Source organism: Peromyscus maniculatus, chromosome 1 (assembly GCF_049852395.1).
Source record: "Peromyscus maniculatus bairdii isolate BWxNUB_F1_BW_parent chromosome 1, HU_Pman_BW_mat_3.1, whole genome shotgun sequence".
Classification (NCBI taxonomy): domain Eukaryota; kingdom Metazoa; phylum Chordata; class Mammalia; order Rodentia; family Cricetidae; genus Peromyscus; species Peromyscus maniculatus.
Genome location: NC_134852.1, coordinates 163,051,299 through 163,062,101, shown reverse-complemented (window position 1 = coordinate 163,062,101; position 10,803 = coordinate 163,051,299).

Sequence of the window (10,803 nt, the reverse complement as noted above, 5' to 3'; positions counted from 1 at the left end):
ATCCCACTTATAGCAGCGTCCTCTTCCACCAGTGAGGGACCTCTTCACTGTAGTTAGGGCCCTTGGATGAGGCAGGCAGACTGGGAGGGGCATCTTCAGCCCAGGGAGCTTCGTTTGCAGGAATTTCAGGATCCTTCAACACTAACAGGTAGTGGTGATGCTGAGGTCAGATCACAGAGCTGTGAAGACCACATGGAGCATTCGGTGGCCCGGAAGTCCTTTCACAGAGCCAGCGACAGCCCAGTAAGGGTGGGGAAGGGAGGTGGGAGGTGACCGGATCCTAGTATCTGAGCCCCAGGGTCCCCCACGGCCGGTGCCAAGGGAAGTGCTCACATGCACTCGGCATTGCAAAAGCAGCAAACGGGAAGGAAGTGGCGCCATATGGGAGCCACAAGATTGATGGGACACTGACCTCAGACTCAATCACAGTCATCCCCTTACTCAGACCCCACTGGCGTCATGTAGGAGAATAAAGAAGAGCCAGCCACACAATGACCTACACGCTTAGAGGGATCGGACCCAGTCCTCTGTCGGCACCTCAACCCGCTGGGCGTGGTCTGCTGACCTTTCTGTTGACCTCCCAGGCTGCCTTACTTTGCTGTCACATGTCCACACAGGCTCTTCCTCCAGCCCTTTACACGGCTATTATTTAGGTATTGGTAGAAAACTCCCTCTCCAGGGCCTTCCCAGACAGCAGCATGAGGTCAGCAGCTGCCCAGCTGGATTTTTACCATCACACTCGGCAGGTCACACTGTGCCAGCTCAGCCTCTGTGGCTTAGTTACTGTTCTGTACTCTGCCCCCCGGTGAGAAAGACTCACTGTTGGGGCAGGCACCTTTGAGAACCTATTGCCCTTCATTCTGAGTACTTCCCAGGGCTTAGCAATGGCAGCTGTTCATAAAGTCTTGGTTGAGTAAATGAATTTGAATAACAGCAGCTTCAGCAGCAGCGTTTGCAAGAACAAAACCAGGAAGCTAAAAGCTAAAATAAACAGCTTTGTCAAAACCAGAGTCACCATGAAACACATGGGCTTTAAGCGTGTGTGTGTGTGTGTGTGTGTGTGTGTGTGTGTGTGTGTGTGTGACTTCATTTTATTATTTTGTTTGTTTGTATATGTGTATTTACATATAATTTTTATTTTATGTGCATTGGTGTTTTGCCTGCATGTATGTCTGTGTGAGGGTGTCGGATTTCTTGGGACTGGAGTTACAGACAGCTGTGAACTGTCCTGTGGGTGCTGGGAATTGAACCCAGGTCCTTTGGAAGAGCCTGCTTGCTTGATTTTTGAGGCAAGGTCTCATGTAGGCTAGGTGGGCCTGTAACTCACTGTAGCTAGGGATGACCTTGAACTTTCGTTCTTCCTGCCTCTATCTCCAGAGTGCTGGGATTGTAGTTGTGTGCCACCACGTCCAGGATGTGTAGTGCTGGCAATGAAACCCTGGGCTTTGGGCATGCCATGATAGCACTCTACAAAGTGAGCTACAGCCCCAGCCTGGTCCATTCATTCATTCATTTATTTGTTTGTTTGTTTGTTTTTGAGACAGGGTTTCTCTGTGTAACTTTGAGCCTTTTCCTGGAACTCACTTGGTAGCCCAGGCTGGCCTCGAACTCACAGAGATCCGCCTGGCTCTGCCTCCCGAGTGCTGGGATTAAGGTGTGCGCCGCCGCCGCCGCCGCCACCACCACCACCACCACCACCCGGCTTTCATTTATTTATTTTTAAGGATATATTTATTTTATTTTATGTGTATGGATGTTTTACCTGCATGTATGCATGTATGTATGTATGTATGTATGTATGTATGTATGTATATATATCATATGAGTGCCTTGTCCTCTCACAGGACTGAGAGAGTGTCAGATCCACTGGAGCTGGAGTTACAGACAGTTGTGAGCTACTGCATGAGTTTTGGGAACCAAACCTGGGTTCTCTGGGAAAGTGCCAGTACTCTTAATCTCCAAGCCATCTCTTCAGCCTTTCAGCCCAGTTTTTAACTTTTTATATCAGGGAAGAAGCCCAGGTGTGACAGAAAGAGAGAGTCCATGGAAGCCTAAGGCTCAGGGTCTGTGGGTCAAAAAGGGGTGGGAGTTGCACCCTGATTTTGCTTTTCAGTGTAGGGAGGGATAATATACTTTGATTAAGGTAGGCAGAGACAAGGCTGAGAATGGGGGCACATACTGTCAACCCCAGCACTCAGGAGGCAGAGGCAGGTAGAGCTCTATGAGTTCATGGCCAACCTGGACCACATAGCAAGTTGCAGGCTAGTTGGAAGTACATAGTGAGACATAGACTCAAATTAAATTAAATTAAATAGGCAGAGATAGGGACAGGAAAGGCTGTTCTCAACAAGCCACCTCTGTGTGGAATATTCCTTTACACTGTGAAGATATGTCACTGTAATTGGTTTAATAAAAAGCTAAATGGTCAATAGCTGGGCAGGAGGTATAGCAGGGACTTCTGGACAGAGAGAGCCCTGGGAAGAAGGGAGGAGGGGTCACCAGCTAGACGCAGAGAGAGAGAGAACAAGACATGCAGGAGGGGAAGTAAAAGCCACAAGTCACATAGCAACATGTAGATGACTAGAAATGGCTTAATTTAAGTCATAAGAGCTTGTGGGACAAGCCTAAGCTATAGGCCAAGGTTTCATAATTAATAAGTCTCTGTGTCATTTTTTGTGAGCTGGTGGCCCAAAGAAAATCTATCAATACAACCTCTGCTTCTCTTAAAAGATGCTTCAGGATCCTCTGACACCAAGATGTGGCAATGAAGCTCAGGTCACATCAGAGCCAACTCCCTCCTCCATTAGCCATGGAGCTAGGCAGTCATGACAAATGCCAGTCTAGAAGACGGAGACAAATGATAACGTCCACTTGATGTCACTCATCTTTAGGGACCCACGAAGAGAAAATTTTCTCCTCTGCTGAGCAAAACCAAAAGGAAGCAGCAGAGAAAGGAAATCCTGGAGGCTGGGCATGATGGTGTGCCCCGGCAACTCCAGCACTTTCCAGGAGCCTGAGTTCCAACAAGGCCATGGGAGTGGAGAAAGAGAAGGGAAGGGAAGGAACTCTCCAGTTCTTGGGGGTGCAGCAAGGAAGAGAATGCAGTCATTTACTTTGTTGGCACAGGGCAAGTGTCAGAAACTTTCTCTCCTTTCCCACCACCAGGAGAGCCAGATGGAACAGGGCAGACAGCTCCGAGCCTACCAGCCAGAACTAAAGGAGAGCTTTTCTAAGGATTGGACACAGACTGTGGGCTGGCCCGTGGAAAACAGCAGTTGAGAATGTACCCCTATACATTCTCTGTCCCCTTAGCTCCCAGGAATGAGGAATGTGTCTAGCCATGAATTGGGATTCATTGGGGGCAGCAACAAATAACCAGTCACGTCAGCCTCCCATCACAGTGACAGAATACCTGAGGTCTGGAAATGTTAAGGAGAGAAAGTTCACCCTTTGTCGGTGGGTTTAGAACATAATCCTTTGCGCTGCTGCTTTGGGGCCGGTGGTTTGTCAGGACTGCATGGCAGGGAGCTAGCATGGAGTGTGACTGCTGGGAATCCAGGAGTGAAACAGAAAGGGTCTGCTGTCCCAACATCCCCTTCAAGGGCGTCCAATTTCCTAATATCTTCCCACCAGGCCTCACTTCCTAAAGGTCCTGTCGCTGCTCAGAAGCTCCCCAAGTACCAAGCCGTGGACGCGTGGGCCTTTGGGGAAAATCTTCAAGACATATACTGGCCATAGTGAAAGTGACAGTTTTTTTTAAAAACAATTTTTATTTTTTATTCTCTTTTATATCGTGTGTGGGGATGCACTTAGCATGCCAGTGCTTGTGGAGGCCAGAGGCACTGAATACCCCTAGAGCTGTAGTTACTTGTGGCTCTGAACTTCCTGACATGGGTGCTGGGAACTGAACTCAGGTCCTCTGGAAGAGTAGCATGTGCTCTTAACCACTGAGCCATCTCTCCAGCTCCTGAGTTCCTTTTTGTTATACCCTGTTGTTAGTGTCTGTTCTCCCTAACCTTGTAGTAAATTGGCAGCTGAGCCCACCCTCAGTTTGAGACATCCCCAGGGACCGTCAGCAGTCTCTCAGCAGCTGTCTTCTCACCCCGCCCCCCTCCTTACGGCACTTACTAGGTTCAGGCAGCCAGAGCTTCCAGCCCTGACCTCTGTGCAGTCATGGACTTCTCCACGTTGTCAGACCCCTCTGCAGCCGCGGGCCCTTCTGCAATAGCAGTTCCTTCTGGAGCTGCCCCTTTCCACTCATGGTCAGCACTGAGGTCACGTTGGAACCCTCCATGTTCCTGCCGGGCTTTTGGACTAGTCCAAACTCCGTTGTTCAACCTTGGTGAAACCCTCCTGAGCACACTCAGAGCTTCACCTCTGGCTCCACACTTCCTGGCTCACTCTGCTTCCTGCTCAACTTCCAGCTCCATCTCATCTGCATCTGGACCTATGCTGTTCCTCAAGCCTAGAACTTTCCATGACTTATTACTATTGGTCCCTCAGGACTTGACCCAGGAGTCACCTTTTCTGAAGTCTCCCCTAATTTCTCTAGTGAGGTTGGGTTACCCCTCAGAGGTCCCATTATGACTCATGTCATACTATCTGCTCACCTGTCTATTTCTCCAGGGGATTAGAGACTTTGGGGAATATGTTTTTTTTTCCCCTGTGCTTCAGCACCTGGCAACCTGCCCAGCACATGGTAGCTACATCCTCTACAAGAGCACATGGTAGAGGATGACCAACTTGAAAACAGGCACAGTCAGAACGCTTAAGGTCAATCACTAATAAGTTTATTATCTGAAAACTACAGGAGAACCATCGTCACATTAGGATTCTTTGTAAGCATCAAAATGAGATAACCTAGCACTGTGGCTAGCATGTAATAGAAGGCCAATAAATGTTTGTCTTAGTTAAGGTTTCTATTGCTGTGAAGAAACACCATGACTGTGGCAACTCTTATAAAGGAAACTATTTCATTGTGGCGGCTCACTTATAGTTCAGAGGTTTAGTCCATTATCATCATGGTAGGAAGTAAGGCAGCATGCAGACAGACATGGTGCTAGAGAGGAGCAGAGAGTTCTTACATCTTAACGTACAGGCAACAGGAAGTGGTCTGTCTCACTGGGCATGGCTTGAGCATATATGAGCTCTCAAAGCCCACCTCCACAGTGACATACTTCCTCCAACAAGGCCACATCTAATCCAACAAGGCCACACCTCCTAATAGTGTCACTCCCTTTGGGGAACATTTTCTTTCAAACCACCACAATGTCCATACCTTAATCAATGTGATTCCTAGAATAACCTGGGAAGGGAGTCTCCATGAGGAACTGTCTATAATGGATTGGCAATTCCCAATTATATATTATAAATAATACTATATATATTGCATTATAAATAATATTATATATTTATACACAACACTAGTGTGTATGTGTGTGTGTGTGTGTGTGTGTGTGTGTGTGTGTGTGTGTGTACCACTCTGACCAAAAGCACCTTAGCATGAGAAAGGATTGTTTCAGTTTTTGGTCACAGTCCATTAATGAGAGAGGTCAGAACAAACAGGAAGAACAATGTTTGCTGGCTTCCTCACAGACCCATGCTCAACTACCTATCTTTTTTCCTTTCTTTATAAATAAAAATCACTTTAATAAACTCAGAAATAAAAAACACCACACAGCTAGATTAAAGTAGTCACTTAAACACATGTTTCCCTAGTCTCAAATTCTTTACATCTCAACGAACTTCTATACAGCTAGTGGCTGTTTGGAAGCTATGGGGCTTTACACTTTCTCTATCAATTACATTTTTTTGTTGTTGTTGTTTTGTTTTCTGAGACAGGATTTCTCAGTGTAGCTTCGCACCTTTCCTGGATCTTGCTCTGTAGACCAGGCTGGCCTGGAACTCACAGAGATCCACCTGTCTCTGCTTCCCGAGTGCTGGGATTAAAGGTGTGCGCCACCACCACCCGGCTCAAATACATTTTTATGCACTTATCAACTTTAAAAAAACTACTGTGACAGATTTGATATCTACCTACAGAATAATGAAATTAAACCAGGTAGTGGTGGCACACGCCTTTAATCCCAGCACTTGAGAGGCAGGCAGATTTCTGTGAGTTCAAGGCCAGCCTGGTCTACAAAGCAAGTTCCAGGACAGCTAGGGCTGTTACACAGAGAAACCCTCTCTCAAAAAAATCAAATAAAGAAAAAAAATTAAATTAGATTCAAATCTTTCATCTTATAGAAAACTCAGTTGGAAATGGATCAACGATATTAATTTAAATCCCCAAATGCTCATACTTCTAGATGAAAACATAGGGAACACTCTTTGTGAGACTGGGGTAGGCAAGAACTTTCTGAGCAGACCATCAACAGCACAGGAGCTTGCCTGGAGTGCCAACAGACGGATGCCATGAAGTTAAAGGTCTCCCTGCCCGGCAGAGGACACCGTCAGCAGAGCAAACAGCACAAGGAAGGGGAGAAAATCTTCACCAACTACACTTCAGACAAGGGGCCGGTGTCTGGGATTTACAAGAACTGCAGAAATGAGAGGCCAAGAAGATGTCAATAATCATCACCATCAATCATCAAATGAACGAGTGAAATGACGGTTAAAAAAAAACCAAAATCCTAAGTACCTAGTAACTGTTTCTGAAAGTGTTCAGCATCCCCGGTCATCAGATAAATGCCAATTTAAACTACTTTGAGATCCCACCTCACCCCCGTCAGAATGGCTGTCTCCAAGAAATCTGACAGCAAATGCTGGAGAGGCTGTGGGGGGGCGGGGGAGGAACCTTATCCACTGCCGGTGAGAGTGCAAATTAATGCAGCCATTGCGGAAATCAGTTTTTTTTTTTCTTATTTTTTTTTTTTTTTTTCAGAGCTGAGGACCGAACCCAGGGCCTTGCGCTCACTAGGCAAGCACTCCACCACTGAGCTAAATCCCCAACCCCTGCGGAAATCAGTTTTGACATTCCTCAAAAATTAAAAAATAGAACTGCTTGAAGCCGGGCGGTGGTGGCGCACGCCTTTAATCCCAGCACTCGGGAGGCTGAGGCAGGCGGATCGCTGTGAGTTCGAGGCCAGCCTGGGCTACCAAGTGAGCTCCAGGAAAGGCGCAAAACTACGCAGAGAAACCCTGTCTCGAAAAAACCAAAAAAAAAAAAAAAAAAAAAAAAAATAGAACTGCCAAGTGACCCAGCTCTTGAACTCCTAAGCACGCACACAGAGATCCCCACAACCTGCCAGGAGATATTCACACACAGAGATCCCCATAACCTGCCAGGAGATATTCGCACACAGAGATCCCCACAACCTGCCAGGAGATATTCGCACACAGAGATCCCCACAACCTACCAGGAGATATTCGCAAACTCAGGTTTATTGCTGCTCTATTTCTGAAAGGCAGGAAATGGAACCAACCTAGATGCCTATCAACAGACCAATGGATAATGAGAACACTGTGTGTATAAAATGAAAAGTTATTCAGCTCCAAAAAAATGAAGTCCTGAAAATTTCAGGAAAATGAGTGGGCTTAGAAAGTATAATATTAAGTGAGATCACCCTAACTCAGAAAGAAAAACAAAACAAAACAAACAAACAAAAAAAAATGTATGTTCTCTCTCATATGAGGATCTTAGCCTATAATCCAAATATATATATATATATATATATATACATACATATACATATATATATGTGTGTGTGTGTGTGCATGTGTGTGTGTGTGTGTGTGTGTGTGTGTAAGACAGCTGTAAATATGAGTATCACATAACAGTTAGAAGGAGATCAATGTTGGATCCTAGAATTGCACAAATAACAGGGAACAGACCACCAAAGTGTATAAACCAGAAGCAACTTTATTTAAAAACAACAACAACAACAACAAAAAAAAAACACCACTCCAGGGAACAAAACTTCTAACTAGTTAGGACCACAGAGAATTATTTGGTTCTGTGACCCCAGTGAGGGACTACAAGAGTCTTTTTATAGCCAAAAGTTATACACAGGGCAGAGAGTACATATCAGGATTTACGGTCTCTCAGGAATGTATTCTTAGGGTTAGGGTCTACTACTCTAATGGAGTGTACACTCCGTGTCATGATTTACAACCTCTGATTACAGGGTGTTAGTTCAAAATGTTTACATAGCCTGAGTCTGTTCTAACTGCTTTCCCGTATCTGAGAGAATGTAGGGCAAAGGATCAGGTAGCTTGTTTTAGGGCCATTATCAGGCTATAGGCATACAATTTTTCATATCCTGGGCTCTTCAATCAAGAAAGGGTAGCATTAGATAATGAGGAAAGACGGGATATATGCAGAAGGACAAAGAAGTCATGGAAGAGGATATAGAAGTATCTAGCCCAGGACCACCTTCCCAGGGAATGGTGCTATCCACAGTGGGCTGGACCCTCCTACATCAATTCACAATCAAGACAATCCCCTACAGACCTGGGGAGTGCAATCTGATCCAGGCAATCTGTCAATTGAGAATCCCTTCTCAGGAGACTCTAGGCTGTGTCAAATAAACATTTAAAGCTGACTGGACCAGTCAGTCCCCTTCAATGCACACTCCCTTCAGGTCCCTATGACCTGAAGACCTTTGGATCAGTTTCCCTTTTGTTGCTGATGACAAAATACCCAATGAAAGCAACTTCAGTGGGGGCGCTGTTTCGGTTAGTGGTTTGAGGGTACAGTCTACCATGACAGAGAAGGCAAGTTGGCAGGAAATGGCAGTGTTTACTTTGTGTCTGCAGTCAAGCAGCAGTGAGAGATGAATGCCAGTGCTCAGCTCCCTTTCTCCTTCTCATTCAGATCCAGACATCAGCCTGTGGAAGAGCGGCATCCACATCCAGAGCAGGCCTTTTCTGCTCCATTAAATCTCTCTGGAAACATCCTCCTGGCCACGCCCAGAGGTGTTTCTCCTAGATGATTCTAACTTCAGCCAAACTGACAGAGAGATTAATTATCACCGTCTCCCACAAGGCTCCACCTCTTAGAAGTTTCCAGTACCTTCCAACAGTGCCATGAGCCGGGGTAGACCCTGGGAGCCATTAAGAAACAAACAGCGCCGGGCGTTGGTGGCGCACGCCTTTAATCCCAGCACTCGGGAGGCGGAGGCAGGTGGATCTCTGTGAGTTCGAGGCCAGCCTGGGCTACCAAGTGAGTTCCAGGAAAGGCGCAAAGCTACACAGAGAAACCCTGTCTCGAAAAAAAAAAATAAAAAAAAAAAAATAAAAAAAAAAAAATAAAAGAACCAAACAGCACAGACATTTGTTGTGACCATTTAAAATGTCTCCAGACACAGTGTTCCCTGAGGCAAAAGTCATCCTTGTGGAGAACTGATAGAGTAAATAAATATCTACTGAATGGTGCCTAAAACCTCTGTTGTTTGAAGTCATCAAGTCTGTGGTCATTTGTTATGGAAACCTAGGGAATTGGCTGCAGAAGGGCTTGGCATCACTGGGTGTGTCTTCACCTTTGAAACTTGTGATCTCAGGTTCTAATGCCCAGATGGGAAGTTCTGGGGATGCAGACTACCAGTGCAAACAAAACACAGCTCAAAGGGAATAAGAGGTAGTTTTTTTTTTTTCTGTGTGTATGTTATGCATGCTGTAGGCATGTATAGGGGCACATGTGTGTGTGTATGTGGGGGGATGTTCGTGCATGTGGAGGCTCAAGGTTGATGTTGGGAATCATTTTCCATGGTTCTTATTCTTTGAGACAAGGTCTCTCAATCAAACCCAGAGCTCACCAATATGGCTAATCTTAATAGCCAGCTTGCTCTGAGATCTTATGATTCTTGTCTACCAAGGCTGAAATTACAAGCAGGCTGCCACTAACACTCGACATTTACACTGGAACCTGGGGATCCAAAATCAGATGCTCATATTTACACAAGATAGTTTACTCTTAAGCCAAAATTTAGTGACCATGGCTGGGGAACATAGATTCAAGGCACCTCAAATAACAAGTTCCAGCCTGGAAACAGTTCCATGAAATTTTCGAAGATACAGAGCAAAAGAAATTCATAAACCAAGGCATTTCCTATGTACATTAGTGGTGACATCTCCCCCTAATTTCCCAGAGCTCACTGTGTTGTAGCTCTGAGGCTTCAATTATCAGAGTCACAAATGGGGCATAGGCTCCGCCCCCGGCTGTTCAGGGCCCTGTGGGGAGTGCTGGATCCCGCAGATGCACAAGTCAAAAGATCAGTGAGGGTCAGAGAGCCTTGGGAGCCTATCGGGGAGAGCACTGACTAGGCTGTGCCAGAAAGGGGACCTGCATGCCTCTGGCTGTTCTATGGAGGACCTAGGTTTGATGAGAAGCTGGATTTCACCTCTGACCACAGCCTTTCTCCATCCTAAGGATCACTGAACCCTCTGCAGGATCTCGTGAAGCCAAAATTATTTTCGTAGTCATGCTAAACCATGGGTTGCTTTTCTTTTTCCACTGGCGTGGTTTGCCTGGATCAAAAGCCACAGTGGTTCAAGCTTCCACAGCCCTAGCAATCTCAAAAACCCCTGTAGCCATTGGATTACACAGGCCTGTACAGAGTGGGAAAATAGGAGTGACAGCTGGTTTTATTTAATGTCCTCAGTTAACTTGTTTGCATTGTTCATATTATGAACTCACAACCCAGGGCCTGGAGAGATGCCTCAGTGGGTAAAATGATCACAATGCAAATATGAGAACCTGAGTTTAGATCTTCAGAAACCACATTTAAAAAAGTGGGTATGGCACCATTCCGAACCCTTAATCCCAGAGCTGGGGAGGTAGAGACAGGATCCCAGGGCTTGCTG